We start from the raw sequence: 17,344 nt of genomic DNA on the forward strand, positions 1-17,344 counted from the left end.
GGAATAAGCTTATGTTGTAAGATGTTACATAACAGAGTGTAAGGTTGATCTCATATTTTGCATCAGTTTTTATACTTTACAGCTATTAAAGTAATATATGTTGCATTTGACTATATGCTGTTCTTCATACACTATTTATCTTCTTGTACAGTGCTTTGCAAAAGACTCTTGACCAATGCTGTCATATTATTGAATTACAAATGGTACATTGTAATTTCATTCTGTATGATATTTTATTTTGAAACACTGAAACTCAAAATCAATTATTGTAAGGTGACGTTGGTTTTATGTTGGGAAATGTTTGTAAGAAAGAAACATGTTGGTTGCATAAGTATTCAACCCTTGTGCTGTGGAAGCTCCCAGCTTACACAGATGAAAGAAATTGCCCTATCGAGGACACGATTACCTTACCATTGGCTTCCACCTGTGAACCAGGATAAAAAACCCACTGTTGAAGGACCATTGGTCAGGCTGTGGATCTGAAGGAAAATGAAGACCAAAGAGCATTCTACAGAAGTGAGAGATAATGTAATACAACGCATAGATTACGAAAAAAGAATACAAAATAATATCCAAGGGTTTGTATATCCCAGTGAGCATAGCTGGATCAACAATCAGGAAGTGGAAATTGCATCACACCACCCAGGCACTGCCAAGAAAAGGCCGTCCTTCAAAACTCAGTGCTCGAACAAGAAGGAGACTTGTGAGAGAAGCCAGAGAGAGGCCAGCAATCACTTTGAAGGAGCTACAGAGTTCAGTGGCTGGGAGTGGAGTAATGGTGCACCAGTCAACTGTATCAAGAGCTCTGCATAACACTGGCCTGTATGGGAGGGTGGCAAGAAAGAAGCCGTTGCTCAAAAAGTACCATCGGAAAGCGCGTCTGGAGTTTACCAGAAAGTATGTGAGTGCCCCAGCTGCAATGTGGGAAAAGCTTTCGTGCTCAGATGAGACCAAGATAGAGCTTTTTGGCCAAAACTCAAAGTGCTATGTGTGGTGTAAACCTAACACTGCTCATGCCTCAGGACACACCATCCCTATAATGAAGTATAGTGGTGGCACTATCATGCTGTGGGGATGCTTCTCCTCAGCAGGGACTGGGTATCTTGTTAAAATTGAAGGAAGAATGAACAAAATATAGGGAAATACTGCAAGAGAACCTGCTTCAGTCCACTAAAAAACTAAAGCCTGGGAGGAAATTCACTTTTCAGCAGGACAATGATTCCAAGCACAAGGCCAAAGCAACATTGGAGTGTCTCAAGAACAAAAAGTTGAATGTCCTACAGTGGCCCAATCAAAGTCCTCATCTCAATCCCATTGAGAATCTGTAGCGCTCTTTGAAAATTGTGGTCCACAAGCGATGTCCAACCAGCCTGAACAACCTGGAGCGAATCCACCAAGAACAATGGGCCAAAATCCCTCCGACACTCTGCAAAGCTGATACATACCTACCCCAAAAGTCTTAAAGCTGTTATGGCAGGGAAAGGTGGCTCTATCAAATATGAATGTGGGTGGGCTGAATACTTATGCAAGCAACATGTTTCAGTTTGTGTTTCTTTCTTACAAACATTTCCCAACATAAAACCAATGTCACCTTACAATAACTGATTTTGAGTTTCAGTGTTTCAAAATAAAATATACAGAACAAAATTACAATGTACCATTTGTAATTCAGTAATATGAGAGCATTGGTTAGGGGTCTGATTACTTTTGCAAGTCACTGTATAGTGTTGCAAATAATGGAAAATTTAAATGATTACTCAGATAATTGAAGCACAGAGGAAATGGCTAAGCATAGATTTGAACCACACTTCATTTTCTTCACCACGCTGGCATTCTGTAATGCACTGGCATGCACGTCATCTCAGTTTAGTGGCTCCATCAGCCAGCATCTTGCCTTTGGTGTCACCAGTGTTCTGGCCCCTCTGCTAGCTGGATAAGCTGATGTTGGTCAAGGGTGTCTCCTAGACTGAGGTACGAGGCTGAGTAATGTCAGCTAAGCCCACATTCTGTAGAAGGATGTCCAGCTGGCTTCTCAAGTTAATGGAGTCACACTATGCCCTTTAAAACATTTCTTTCCAGGCCAGCATCTCCAACTGAACAACATGTTGCACTGAGTAGCAATGCAGATTGCCTCACCTCCAGCCCTTCTCCTGCCTGCCTGCCTGCCCCTTGTCTTCCTCTGTTGGAATCGGACCCCAGCTGCAGCCCCAGGCCCAACACATCACTAGGCTTGCCAAGGAAGTTGATCCTCAAGTTTTCAAAGCTGAAAAGTCTGTTGGCATGAAATGAATCTTAATTTCATACTATAGGGTTAACTTTTAGGTTGAGAGGGACAATCCAGGAATCTTTATTTGCTTAATGTCTTGGCATTTAGTATCTTGCATTTTCTGCAAGGCTATATGCATGAAACTACACTCAGAAGACAGTACCAAAATGTCAGTGAAATATTAAAACAGGATCCCTCATGTTAATACCTTTTCTGTCAGTATATTTACAATTCAAATATACTTGGTGAAGGCATCCTGATTTTTCTCCAGACTACCTCATTTATAGTTTTCAGTTTTTAAAAACCAGACTTCATAGTTTCATATAGAGTTTTGTTTTGATGAGTGCAGCTTTCTCACCCTTACTTTTCTACTTATGATTATATGGATTCTGGACTTTGGATTAGAACATCTGAATTTAAATACAAGCACCTCTGACTTTCTTGATTGCTACAACTCTCAGGTTTTAAATCTATAATGATAAGCACCCTCACATATAAAAATCAAAAAGGTAAGAATATTAAAGCAAATTATAGACTTTAAGTCATATATGTGATAATTTATAAAATCTCTGTTATCAATCAACAATACATTCCAAGAGTAAGCACCAGCCCTACAGCTGTCAGAAGGTGTGAGAGAAATAGTGGCCTTGTAATATTAATCCAGGGGTAACTAAACTGTAGTCCTCCAGACTATAGCACTCATCCTCTCTGACCATTGAACATGTTGGCTGGGGCTGATGGGAAGAGTTCAATGATCATCTGAAAGGCCACAAGTTCCCCACCCCTGCTCTACAGGGTAGATGCCAACAATCAATTTTTATTCATTCTTGCAACAGTGATGGACCACATCATTATGCCTGTTAATATGTAATGAATAATACTAGAATGAGCTGTTGTGATGGAGTGGCCTATAAATGTGGGGAAAGTAATAATAATCTGTTATAATAACTATCTCCTTGCCTAATCTACCTCACCGAGTTGTGAGCATTTTGGAGGAAGGGGTGTACCAAATAAATAAAAAACCTGATTGCATGATGCGCTTAGTCACCTACAGTCCACTAGGGGTTGTCACAATCCTGTTTAACAGGATCTTAGTGAATTCTGAATGGTTCTGAAATTAGCAATTTTTGCCCTTGCTCTGGCCACATCATGCTGTACATTTCTGAATACACATTATTGATTGTTATTCAGATTGACCTGTTTTGGCAAGGGTTTTTTGGCTTGGCATCAATCTAGTATTGCTTTTGACTCCATTTCATTTTCGTTTGATTTTTTTTATCATCCATCATGCCATGTCCTGGTTTTAAAATTGTACTGTTTGAATGCCTCATCATAAATGTGTACTCTTTTGTTATGCCCAATGGCTGAAACAAACAAATCTGAATCTATTTAGAGTGGAAGCTGGGTTGCAGGGAGCTGCCTGTCTCAATTATGCAGGCAAGAGCTCTCTCCACTGGGTAAAGCTTGTCTTGTTTTCAGCCATCATTGCATTCACCTTGATTTATGCTTCATTCCTTACTGAACAGAGCCTTTGAAAACAAACAAGGAAGATCAGAGTTTTTAACACCTTTTGAAACTCTGCAGATTTTTTTGTGCATAAAGTGGAACAGCGCCAGGATTTCCCCCCTACTTGTTCTGGCATCTTGGCTCTTCTGCGATGTAAAGTAGGTTAGAAGTTGTCAAGCTGTAATATCCATTTAGTACAATACACCAGAGAAGACAGGTAATGCTTTATTTTCTTGTGGATTTTCAAATTTAGCAAGCAGAGTCGCTCCTGGTTTTCAGTCAGTGGTAGGGGGAGGGAGAGGTTCATCACAGAACATCCAGATTCACCTCAACATTGCCCAAGCAAGCAGAGCTTAAAGCCATCACTCCATACCAGGGAGCCCTATACATAAAGGCGCCCAAGAGGACTGGTGGGAAGGATTCCCCATAGCCACAGCTGCTTGAATTCCTTAGAATGGGAGGGGAACTGGATCTGGCCAGTAAGTCAGATTGTTATCTCCCCTCTCTGTGAATAATAATAAAAAATAATAATTTAATTTTTAGGCCGCCTATCTGGTCGAAGCCACTCTAGGCGGCGTACATATTAAATTCAATAAAATACAAAATACAGTAAATACAATAAATACAATAAAATACAAATAATCATCAGTGACAGAATAGCAGCAATTGTAATACATAGCAGCGGGGATTGAGTATATAATTAGCCCATCCCGATAGTCTCAAAGGCCTGTCCAAACAGCCAAGTTTTTAATGCTCGGCGGAAGGTATCCAGGGAAGGGGCATGTCGAAGATCGAACGGGAGGGAATTCCAGAGAGTGGGGGCCGCCACCGAAAAAGCCCTCTCTCTAGTCCCCACCAACCTAACTACTTTTGTTGGTGGAGCAAGTTTGACAGGAGGGTGGGGTTGCGCACCTGCCAAGCACCTGACATAATGGCACAGCCTGCAAAGCACTGACAATCCACTTATCGCTGGGTCTTGCAAAGAGCTGTGCATTGGACTGTGAATGATCAGCTGATCATTCGTGCTTGCAGAGCAGTATGCGTGGGTCTTTGTAAGACTCCAGCAATCAGTGGATCATCAGTGTTTTGCAGGCCAGGTCTTGGCATGCCGTATGCATAGCACTCTGCAAGACTCCACGATTAGCCGCACAGCGTTTTGCAGACTGCGCAGTCAGAAGTTTCAAGGAAGTCTCTGGCTCACATTCAAGTTAACTTCATCCTTGGATTTTGTGGTTGCTAACCAGAAGTTAAGCAGTTAAGCCACATATGGCAAATTAGTGTGGACAGGAGTGGGGCTTCTATTATTATTATTATCTTTATTTATACCCCGCCATTTTTCCAAAACTGGAACTCATGGCGGCTGCCAGATAAAAAATACATATAATTAAAAACATACAAAGTCTACATTAAAATAAGATTAAACTATTTCCAATAGTAAAACCATACACACATATAGCTAAAAAAGTTCAAACTAGTTTAAAAATGATATAATAGACATTAGCAATGCAGCACCCTTCACGCCCTATCCTTAGCCTTCAATTCCAAAGGCTTTTTGGAACAAGAAGGTCTTTGCTTGTCGGCGGAAGGACTGCAAAGAGGAGGTCATTCTTACCTCCCTAGGGTTTGCTTTTAGTCATGGTGGTTGAGATGCTAATTCCTTGCAGGTAGGTGCAAGAGTCAGTGCGGTGCAAGGGCTAGAGTGATGGCTTTGGCTATACTATAGGAATTGGAGACAGCACCGCCACTAGACAGTTGTGAGTATAACCTCTGAGAACAGCATACTGTAATATGCCTGTACCTTTGGATGGAGTGAGGCATGCGATCAAAATGAATAAAAAGATTATTCTAGACAGCCTGTGGTGTTGTTTATGCAGTTGTCAATCTCTTTGACATGCCAGAAAATTGCTGAGGGAAAACAGTGCTCTGACTAATTTAAGGCATCTGTGAAGTGGCTAAGATAAAACTGAGATTCATTTCCTATTGGCCATAATTCTTTCTGATGATTTGTGCCTGAACTCACCAGAGTCTTGACAGCTGGTTTAAATGCCAGAGTTCACTTTTGGGGTATGGGAAAAAATGCCACTGCACATGGGCAGAGTGCTTTCTCTCACCATTTGGACACAGTTGCTACACATCTGGAATTGGGATGGGAAAGATTTCCAGATGGAATTGTGTAACTTTTGGAAGTCTAGCAGCTGGTACCTCTCTAAACATTTGAGAAATGTAGGCTTGTGTGGGCTTTTTGATTATTTACATGCACACATGCACACACACATGTATCTTGCTTGCAGAGACCGATGTAGGACTTTTTCTTATGCAGAAAGTGGAAGTGATGTGATTCCTGGATCCTTTGGTATCAAAATATATTCAAAAATGCTTTTAAATGGAAGACCAATGCTCTAACAGTGGGTTATTGCGGATTCCAAGAAAGTTGTTACTGGTGAGAGGTTTCTGCTACAATTACTCATTTGGACTGTACCACCTACATTGATTCAGCTAATCCCTGGTTAGCATCTCTCATGGTGAAAGAACTGGACTTTAAGCACCTGTGAAAGTACTTGTATATTACTTTTGAAAGTTATTTCCCATTCTCTGCTCCCCCCCCTCACTCCAAGGTTAAGGTGTTCTAAAAATATTTTGATATGTTATATTTAGTTTGTTCATGACAGTTCTTAAATTGGGAAATAAAGTTACTAATTATATTTTTTTAAAGGAAAACATTTTTTTAAAGGTGAATTAACATATCAGAGCTGAATTTGGATATAGTGAATTCTAGCTTTGTGCACATAGTTTCATGCTTCAGGTGAGCTTCTAGCCATGTGCTCCTATGATCTTCAGCTAGACACATACACACACACACACCACACTCCTGTGTTTTAATCCCTTAAGGGTATCTTCATGGACTCAAAAGCAGGAGATGAGTAAATCTATGTGAACATTGTCCTTCACAGCAGACACTGGCAAGTGCAGGAAAAAATGTATGAAAGCTGGCAGGTGACTTAACTAATAAGAGATCTGGTGGAAAACAGAAATTGTAGCCAGACACTAAGAGGAAGGAATGCTGATGTACCCTTTCCTGAGTGCTTTCTTGGTCCTCCTGAGTGAACAGTCTCAAACCAAATAGTTAGCAATTTACACTACCTAGTAATTTTGGAGGAAAAAAACTCGTGGTCATTTTACATTTGTTATGTTTCATTGTAGAAGTTCACTATAGCAATCTGAAGTTGCTAACTAACCATCTTTAAAACCATCCAAGTTGGGGGCCATCACTGCCTCCTCTCAGAGCAAGTTCCATAGCTTAACTATGCCCTGCATGAAGAAGTACTTTCTTTTATCTGTCCTGAATCTTCCAGCATTCAGCTTCATTGGATGTCCATCACTTCTAATGCTATGAGAGAGGGAGAAAAACTTCTCTCTATCCATTCTCTCCATGACTTGCATAAGTTTATACACTTCTATCATGTCACCTCTTACATTTTCTCTAAACTAAAAAGCCCCAACTGCTGCAACCTTTCCTCATAGGGGAGTCACTCCATCCCTTAATCATTCTGGTTGCCCTTTTCTGAACCTTTTCCACTTTTACAATATCCTTTTTGAGGTGAGGTGACCAGAACTGTATACAGTACAGTATTCCAAATGCAGTTGCATCATAGATTTCTATAACAGCATTGTAATATCAGTAGTTTTATTTTCAGTACCTTTCCTAGTGATCCCCAGCATGGAATTTGCCTTTTTCACACTTGCCTCACACTGGGTCGACATCTTCATTGATGTTTAGCGATAAAAGAAAGTATTTCTTCATGCAGCACACAGTTAAGCTATGGAACTTGCACCGAGAGGAGGCAGTGATAGCCACCAACTTGCTGCCCTGGGCTCCTATGGGGAGGAAAGTAAATAAATATTAATAAAATAAAACAGGATTAGCTAAATTCATGGAGAATAAGAGTATCAATGGCTGTTAGCCATGATGGCTATGCTCTGCCTCCACAGTTGGAGTCAGTATGCTTTTGAATATTAGTTTTGGAAACTGCAGGAGCAGTGCTCAGGTCCTGCTGGTGAGCTTCTCATAGGCATCTGGTTGGCCACTGTGAGAACAGGATGCTGGACCAGGTGGGCCATTGACCTGACCCAGCAGGCTCTTCTTATGTCCATTATGTCATTTCTTATTTCTGAAGGATGAGCAACAGAAGACTTAGGGGAAATATGACAACCTTTCTAGTACTTGAAGAGTGCTATCATACAAGGAAGGGCCAGGATCTCTTCTTGATAATTTCAGAGTCTATGATTCTATGATATTTAAGAAATAATATTGGAGGTGTCTGATGGCCACTTCAAAAAGACTTCAGTATTGTTGCCCTACAAACAGCAAGTATGAGCTTGGGTTCAAGGCTGGGTCAACTGCCACTGCAGTTGACTGAGAGAATGGCTCTAATGGGGCCCAGTTACAGTCTTCATAAAAATGTAGGAAGGAAGCCAGGCCATAAATAATATGGTCTTCAATTTCTGTATACTAATGCCCAAAGTATGAGAAACAAACAAGATGAACTTGAACTCTTAATGCAGGAGGCTAAATATGACTTGATAGGTATAACTGAAACTTGGGATGACTCCCATGACTAGAATACAGCATGAAGGATATAACTTGTTCAAAAAGAACAGAAGGAATTGTCCAGTTCAGAGCGAGAACCACCAGTCGGAGATGAGGGTGCAATCAATTCTTGTTTTATTAAAGTAACGGATACATCAAAGGCTGTGCACCTCATAGAAACCCCTATGCTAACTCACTACAATCCCTAACTGCACTCTAGACATGCTCTGCAACTTGTGAGGAAAGTTGACTCAGCACCCACTTCCAGGCATGGTAGCCTCAAATAGGAGAGATCTTGGGGCGTAACCTCTCCGTTGCACACACGCCCCCTTCTGCCCTGTCCGCTTCTCCCGATGTCATGAGTGCAGTGAGGGGGGGCGAGCCTCCGAGGGCTCATCGGAAAGCACAAGTTCCTGATCGGCAGGTGGGAGAGCGGAGGGTGGGGAAGCGTTGGGTGTTTCTAAGATACTGCTTGGTGAAGGAGGAGTGTCTGCTCTCTCAGGAGCATCCCCCAACAGTCCCGTGGGAGTGCTGGGGGGCTGAGCGCTGTCCCATTGAGGGGCAGGACCAGCCATGGGAACTGGCGGGGCGGGCGACTTGCTCTCTTCCCCAAGGTTGGGGTTAGACTCAACAACAGCTGGATCGTCCATGCTCCCTAACGGCTGAGGCTTCTGAAACTCATGCCTTCCCCCTCCTTCCTTGGGAAGGAGGCTGGGGATGCTTTCACACTGCACTTTATTCCATTATTCTGACGATCTATTTCCTGTTAAATTGTGCATAAAATTTGAGCTTTCACACGACATAACGGGTAGCTCCGGAATTCTGGTGGAATTTAGTGGAAGTTTAGCGCTAATTTTCGCAATAAATGATACCACAAAAATTCCGATAGCAGGCTGGGAACCCGGAAGATTGCGGGAGTTTTGCGCTAGCTGCCGCTGCTCAAGTGACAGCCATCCCAGCATGCAGTACATTCCCGCCTTTACCAACAGCCGTCCCAGCATGCAGCCTTCGTGCGCTGCCGCGCTGCCAGCGCAGCGCCTCCCAGCCGATCCCAGCTGCTCCTGAGAGCAGCCTGTGCTGCTGCTGCTTGTGCTCAACCAGAGCCTCTGCTGCTGTGCTACCGCGCCTCTCCGCTGATCGCAATCGCGCCTCTCCGCTGATCACGATCGCGCCTCTTTCAAACCCCCCACACACAGAAGGAACAAGCAGAGCTTTTGAATTGAAAAGGCGGGAAAAGAAGCAGTTTTCTAACTGCCGCGGTAGGTGAGAGTGCTGTGTGAAAGACCATTGCGCGAAATGCCGCTAAATTGATAGTGCAGTGTGAAAGGGATTTTTGAAATCTGGAATGAAGCGCTAGATTTTTAATCCGTTAAACTAGCGCTATTAGCCCCATGTGTGAAAGCAGCCTGGGTCCATCACCCCTGGGCTCAACAGGAATAGAAAGGGAGGCAGAGTTGCACTATATGTTAAAAATATATATCCTTGCACAGAAATACAGGATGATGAGCTTAGTAGCGCCACCATCTGGATTAAAGTAAATGGGGCAAGGAATAAAAGGAACATGGTGGTTGGAGTCTACTACCGACCAATCAAAGAGAAGACGTGAATGAAACTTTTGAAAAGCAAATTGCCAATGTTTCAAGGAGGCATGATGCAGTAGTAATGGGAGACTTCAATTACCCTGATATCTGTTGGGAGACAGATTCTGCCAAATGCAGCCCCTCCAAGAGATTCCTGACTTGTGTTGGAGATAACTTTCTCCTACAGAAAGTAGAGGAAGCAATTAGAAGATCAGCTATCCTTCTCTTGATTCTAACCAATAGAGATTGAGGGAAGATATGACAGCATTCTTCAAATACTTGAAAGGTTGCCACACAGAGGAGGGCCAGGATCTCTTCCCGAGCATCCCAGAGTGCAGAACACAGACTAATGGGTTCAAGTTGCAAGAAGCCAGATTTTGACTGAACATCAGGAAAAACTTCCTAACTGTTAGAGCGGTATGACAATGGAACCAATTCCCTAGGGAAGTGGTAGGCTGTCCAACACTGGAGGCCTTCAAGACGCAGCTGGACAGCCACATGTCAGGTATGCTTTAATTTGGATTCCTGCATTCAGCAAGGGGTTGGACTCAACGACCTTATAGGCCCCTTTCAGCTCTACTGTTTTATGATTCTAAGCACTGTTTGGGAAAATGTTGATCACCATGGAGTCAAACTAGATGTAACAATGGCGTCCATGTTTGTCGTTCATGTATTGGCCACCCAAAGTTTCTTCCTCAAACCATGTGCATTAGTGGAAGTGAGTCAGGCTGAGAGAGAGATACCTGGACTCATGGAGTGGTTGGGTGGGCAGAGGGTATAGATCCCCTCACCCACATATCTCTTTAATGATAAAAAAGAACCCAACCCCAATCCCTACTCTACACATGAATGAGGCAGACATATCTATAAACAAACATGGTTGCCACCATCATGTCTAGCTTGGCCGATGTAGTTCACAGCCAATGCAAAAGTAATTGGGTAATTCAGGAGAGGGACTTCTAGAACATACTAACAGCCTAATGCTTGTTCAGTGAGACTTACCTCCAGGTAAGTGTGTATAAGAATGTATGTGTGCATGCACGCAAATGAATCTGCACAACTTTTCCCCAGCCACTTACTAATTTATTTTATCATTTAAATACAGTGCCAGAGCAATGTAGTAGACAGAGTAATGGACTTGGTCTGAGGATGACTGGATTTCTCATCCCCATTCACTCATAAAGCTCATCTTAGTCAAATTATTGTACATATCCAACTCGCATTATGGTGCATGTTCACACTCAGACACACTGCATGGTTTATGAATATGACATGATATATTTTCACCTCACTTTTCTTTCTGAGTTCTTCCCCTTTCATCTTTGCGACAACTCTGTGAGGTAGGTTAGGCTGAGAGTTGGTTCAGTCAAGCTGCACAAGTATTTTTTAGCTGTTCCTATCTTTTTAATGTTATTTTAATGTTTAAATGTTATTTTAAATGACAAGATTAAGGTTTTTGAACTATTTATAACTGTTGTAAAATGCTTTGTGAGGGCAGGAACTCTGAAAGGCAGGTTAAAAATCTGTTAAATACATTTAAATCAAGCTTGTGGATTCAAAATAACTGTTTGTATTGGTAATGCATGTACATAAGCAGCAGTTCTTGCCAATAGATTGAAGGGAGGTGGGGTGGGTGGGAAGGAATGTTGGGGGCCCAATCTGCATACAGTGTACTGGACCCAGGAAATCCTGTTGGCACCCCTCATCACAATAGGCTCCTGTTTCTGTTAATTTGACCCTACCTAGCCAGGGCTAGCCCATGACATTCTGCTGTCTAAGGCATCAGAAAGGGGGCTTCCAAACTGTTGCTATTTTGGGGTGGGATTCAGTCACATACCAGCAAAATCAGGTTGTGCAGCTAGAGTTGATTTACTATTTATTATTATTTATTAGATTTATATCCCATCCTTCCTCCCAGTAGGAGCCCAGGGCAGACACTCTTGTGCAACAAACCCACTTCCTGCCCTCCATAGGACTTCTTACCATGAGGAAAGTGATTGGAAAATGCATCGGAAAGGGTAGGGTAAAAATTGCTTGATGCAATGTCCTATAATGTCCTCACAAATAAATCGGAATGAATACTCAATAAACAGATCATCTGGAAGCGACATCTAATGGGAGTAAAAATAATAATGCATCTGTATTGGAATTGTTTTTAGATGTTTGTTTTCATTGTTTTATCATTTGTATGTTTGCTGCTCTGGACTTCTTTGGGAGGAAGGGTGGATTTAAATTTAACAAATAAAATTTATTATTCATTTTCTTTACAACATTTACACCTCAACTCTGCCTCACTTTGGCTAATGGTAGGGCTGGCCTAGCAGGGATCCAATGCTAAGCAACATTCTTTCATTCTCTCTCCAAAGATCCATTTTACTCCCAAATAGCAAACCTTAATCTCTCTACTTTCTTTAATGCATTCTCCCTCAACAATCATTCTTTTTGTATTTATGTTGACATGAAGCAAAAGAGATTAGGCTTAGCTCTTTGCATGGGTGTTAGATAAGGACAGCAAATGAGTCGGCAGGGAGGAAAGGAGGGAATTTGCCTTACAGTATCCAGTGGGGGAGGGGTGGAGAAAGAAGGGGGAAGGGAAACATCTGCTCTCACTATTTTATTGTTTAAATTCAGTTAATGATAGGGAATGCTTCAATGCGTTCTCAGTTCTGTGTCCACTTGGTGGTCCCCCTCCTTTGCTTTCTGCTCGCTGGGCTTCCTGTTGCTGCTGCTGCTGCTGCTGCTGCTGCTGCTGCTGCTGCTAAAAGTAACAAAGGATATCCTCAGCTGAAAATGCCTGCTCTATCCTGGACTACTTTAGCAAATCTAAATTTAGATGGTAGTTGGGGGAAAGGACCTGCCAGTGGGCATTAATTAGTATGAATTCACTGTGGCTTGTTTCATAAATTGGAGGAAAATCATGCGGTTTATCAGAAAGCAATAATAATAAAATAAAAGATGAACCAAGAGTTGGAGTTTAGAAATAATAAATTATATGTTAGGGCATATCTAAGATAGAGTTGGGAGTTAGAAATAACAAATTAGATGTTAGGGTAAATCTTATCTTGTTTTAATGACAGGGTCATATCCCATTTGTCTGAATATGCCCAAAATGAGCGAGGTACTGCAGGGCTCAGTCCTGGGCCCAGTGCTCTTTATTAATAAGTTGGATGAGGAGGTACAGGGAATGCTTATCAAAATTGCAGATGATACAAAATTTGGAGGGCTAGGTAATACCCTGGAGAACAGAAACAATATTCAGAGTGATACTGATATGCTGGAGCTTTGGGCTGAAATTTGATAGAGATAAGTGCAAAGAATCTACATCCAGGACAAAGAAACGACATGCACAGTTATAAGATGGGGGCTACTTGGGTCAGCAATACTACATGCGAGAAGGATCTTGGAACAAGCTAAAAAAGAGCCAACAGTGCGATGAGGCTGCAAAAAAGGGCAAATGCTATTTTAGGCTGTATTAACAGAAGTATAGTTTCCAAATTGCATCCAGTACAAGTTCCCCTCCATTCAGCACTGGTTAGGCCTCATCTTAAGTACTTTGTCCAGTTCTGGACACTGCACCTTGGGCTCATTCACATAAGAGCTGAACTCCATATTAAAGACTAAGCTTTTGCCTTTGCAATAGATTTGCAACGTTCACACTCCTACCTTCCAATCCTCTGTTTTCCGTTCATAAGGGAAAGGATCAATCACCAATCAATCAGCTTCCTACTGACCACGCCCTCTTAGGTCAAACTACCACTTCCTCTGGTTACCTTGGCAACCAAGCATGCTTAGTTTGTTCCAGAGTAAGTTTCATTTAAAAAAAGACAAAATCTGAAGTGCAATTATTTGTATTTTCACAATCCAGCTGAAATACAAATATTTGTTTGAACAGTGTTATGCTTTTTTGCACAAGTTAGGAGGCAAAGAAAAATAAAGCATTGTTTGCAGCAGGCTTGAAGAATGGGAGCCAGCTGAAATGACATGAACAATGGGAGGAGGAGGGAGTGGGCATGGAGAGGGGAATGACTGACACACCCACCTAAATGCAATGGAGCAAAGTGTCTGCAAGACCTAGAGATATGAATTGGAGACACTTTTTCCTTCCCTTTTCAGATTATAAATTGATTGGTTTGATATGGGGAAACTGTGATAGCTGCTGATTGCCTGCTGACTGCTTTCAATGTCATGTGAACCATCCGAATTAAATGGGGATGCAAATAGCACCTATCTCACAGTAAGTTGCTTTGTGAACCAGCCCAAGGATGCAGACAAACTGGAACAGGTTCAGAGGAGGGCAACAAGGATGATCAGTGGAAACAAAGCCCAATGAGGAGAGATTGAAAGAATTTGGCATGTTTAGCCATGATAAGAGAAGACTGAGGGGAGCTATGATAGCATTCTTCAAGTACTTGAAAGGCTGTCACACAGAGGAGGGCTAGGATCTCTTTTCAAACATCCCAGAGTGCAGGACACTGAATAATGGGCTCAAGTTACAGGAAGCCAGATTTCGGCTAAACATCAGGAAAAACTTCCTAACTGTTAGAGCCGTACAACAATGGAACCAATGACCCAGTGAGGTGGTGCACCGTCCAACACTGGAGGTATTAAAGAGGCAGCTGGACAGCCACCTGTCGGGTATGCTTTGACTTGGATTCCTGTTGAGCAGGGGGTTGGATTCGATGGCCTTATAGGTTCCTTCCATCTCTGCTATTGTATGATGGTATGATTCTACAGACATAATGGAAGCATTGAATCAAAAGCTGCCCCCACAGGCCACAAATTGCTATATAGTTTCTCTTATGGGTAAAGCTCTGGATTCACTTTATTTAAATAAGAAGTTGAGAATTCTCCGCATGCTCACTTGAAGCAAACCTGTAAAGGTCCAAAGTGAGTGTCGGTATTAGGTTGGAATGTGACAGACACAGTTAAGACTGTGAAGAGACTCCCAGCTAGATTGGGCACAGCAAAAGTTATTTTCAAGTTTGTCAAAAATATATGAAGCACATTTATCAGAAAGATATTTCTTATTTGTAAATTAACTTTTTAAACAAAAATATGGTTGGAGAGAAAAAATTATGAATGGGTCTGTTAGCACTTTTTTTACATAAAAGTGACTCTTGTGGGATGATTGATTAAATTGAACGTATATGGATTGATTAAAAAGCTGATAGTGTGTGCGGACAGAATGGATGGACAGATAATGTTGTGGATAAAATGTGCAATTGCCTGGCTTTTTGTGGGCCTTGAGTCATGTGCCTGGGAGAGAGGACTCAGAGCCAAGTGGGGAGACTTGAGGGGGTCCCAATCAGTGTAGTGATGGGTAGAGGGAGATATCGTGTTGTGAGGAGGACTTGCCAGGTAAGGGGAACGCGGCCCAGGCAGTTAATGACTGTGCCTTGTTCTGGTCCTCCCCACACCTGCAGGTTTGTTGGTTGCCCTATCAGCCACTCTCAGACCTCCGGATACTGCTCCTAAACACCAGATCGGTGCACAATAAGGTATCCCTCATTCACGATTTAATTCTGGATGAGGCAGTCGATCTAACATGTATAACCAAGACCTGGGTGGGTGAGCAGGGAGGAGTCAGTCTCTCCCAGCTATGGCCACCAGGGTAGCTGGTTCAGCATCAGGGTAGACCTGAGGGTTGGGGAGGGGGGTTTGCTGTGGTCTATAGGAGCTCCATCTCCCTCTGCAAGCACCATGTCCATGTGACTACTGGTTTACTGCCCACCCCGCTGCCCAACAGACTCCCTAGCTGAGCTGACGGAGGTGGTCTCGGGTGTACTGTTGAGATCCCCCAGACAGATGGAGACGAACTCTTGGTGGATGCAATTACACACTGGTAAGTGCCTATGGTAAGCTGTATTTAGGGGCAGTGAGGGCAGCAAAAAAACAATATTTTGCTGCCACTATCAAATCATCAATCTGCCGCCCAGCGGAGCTCTTCAGAATTGTCCAGGAACTATTACATGCTGGCCCCAAGGACATGATAGATCCATCTGAGGCCCGCTGTAATGAATTTGCTAGGCACTTCCAGGATAAAATCTTTAGCATCCACCAGGACTTAGACTCCAGTGTTATAGCAGGTGAATCAAGTGAGGTATCCAGAGCCCAGCCTTGTCCCAATTTCTTGGATGAGTTTCAGTTGGTACAGCTTGAGGACATTGACAAGGTGCTTGGACAGGTTCGTGCAACCACTTCTGTGCTGGATCCTTGCCCTTCTTGGCTAATAAAAGCTAGGAGGGATTGAACAGCTGGCTGGGCCAGGGAAGTGTTTAATGAGTTTATGTGTATGATGCACAAATCTATAACTCCTTGTGCTTATATGTTTCTTTTTCAATGTACTCTTCAAATGAAGTAATGTACGAATCATCCCTAAATGAGAATGACTTCCTGGGTTAGTGGTTGTAGGCAACAGGAAGAGGTTCTCTGTCAGTGACAGAATACCACTTGTAGAAGTGTAGAAGCTGTTGCTACAGAACTCTTGACTCTTCTGAAGCCACACTAACAAGCTAAGGAATACACTTCCTATTGTGCAGAATTTCATTTCATTTCTATTTGCGTTCAACCAGATTTTGCTGTGTTTCAGAGGAACTTAGACGGATAATTTCAGAGATAGGTAGACATAGAATCATAGAATAGTAGAGTTGGAAGGGGCCTATAAGGCCATCAAGTCCATCCCCCTGCTCAAAGCAGGAATCCAAATCAAAGCATTCCTGACAGATGGCTGTCCAGCTGCCTCTTGAATGCCTCCAGTGTCAGAGAGCCCACTACCTCTCTAGGTAATTGGTTCCATTGTCGTATGGTTCTAACAGGAAGTTTTTCCTGATGTCCAGTCGAAATCTGGCTTCCTGCAACTTGAGCCCATTATTCCGTGTCCTGCACTCTGCGACAATCGAGAAGAGATCCCGGCCCTCCTCTCTGTGACAACCTTTCATGTACTTGAAGAGTGCTATCATATCTCCCCTCAGTCTTCTCTTCTCCAGGCTAAACATGCCCAGTTATTTCAGTCTCTCCTCATAGGGCTTTGTTTCCAGTCCCCTAATCATCCTTGTTGCCCTCCTCTGAACCTGTTCCAGTTTGTCTGCATCCTTCTTGAAGTGCAGAGACCAGAACTGGATGCAGTATTCAAGATGACGCCTAAACAGTGCTGAATAAAGGGGAACTAGTACTTCATGCGATTTGGAAACTATACTTCTGTTAATGCAGCCTAATATAGCATTTGCCTTTTTTGCAGCCTCATCACACTCTTGGCTCATATTCAGCTTCAAATTCAAATTTATTGTGCGGTCATGGACCCATTATACATATAAAAGATTAAAACAAGCAAAGTAAAATAAAAGATAAAAAAATATACAGCAAGTACATCTATCAACAGAGGGTGTTAGAAATGTGTTTGCTACG

At 42.5% G+C, this 17,344-nt stretch overlaps 1 protein-coding gene across 1 annotated transcript in view; it reads left to right on the forward strand.

Moving 5' to 3' along the window:
- Positions 1–2,097, forward strand: part of DCP1B (decapping mRNA 1B) — a 69,808-nt gene extending 67,711 nt beyond the window's left edge. The window contains exon 10 of the mRNA XM_061638621.1: positions 2,080–2,097. The gene's annotated coding sequence lies outside the window, so the exon portion shown is untranslated. The remainder of the gene's footprint in view (positions 1–2,079) is intronic.
- Positions 2,098–17,344: the final 15,247 nt, after the last annotated feature.

This window comes from Rhineura floridana, chromosome 8 (assembly GCF_030035675.1).
Source record: "Rhineura floridana isolate rRhiFlo1 chromosome 8, rRhiFlo1.hap2, whole genome shotgun sequence".
Taxonomy (NCBI): Eukaryota; Metazoa; Chordata; class Lepidosauria; order Squamata; family Rhineuridae; genus Rhineura; species Rhineura floridana.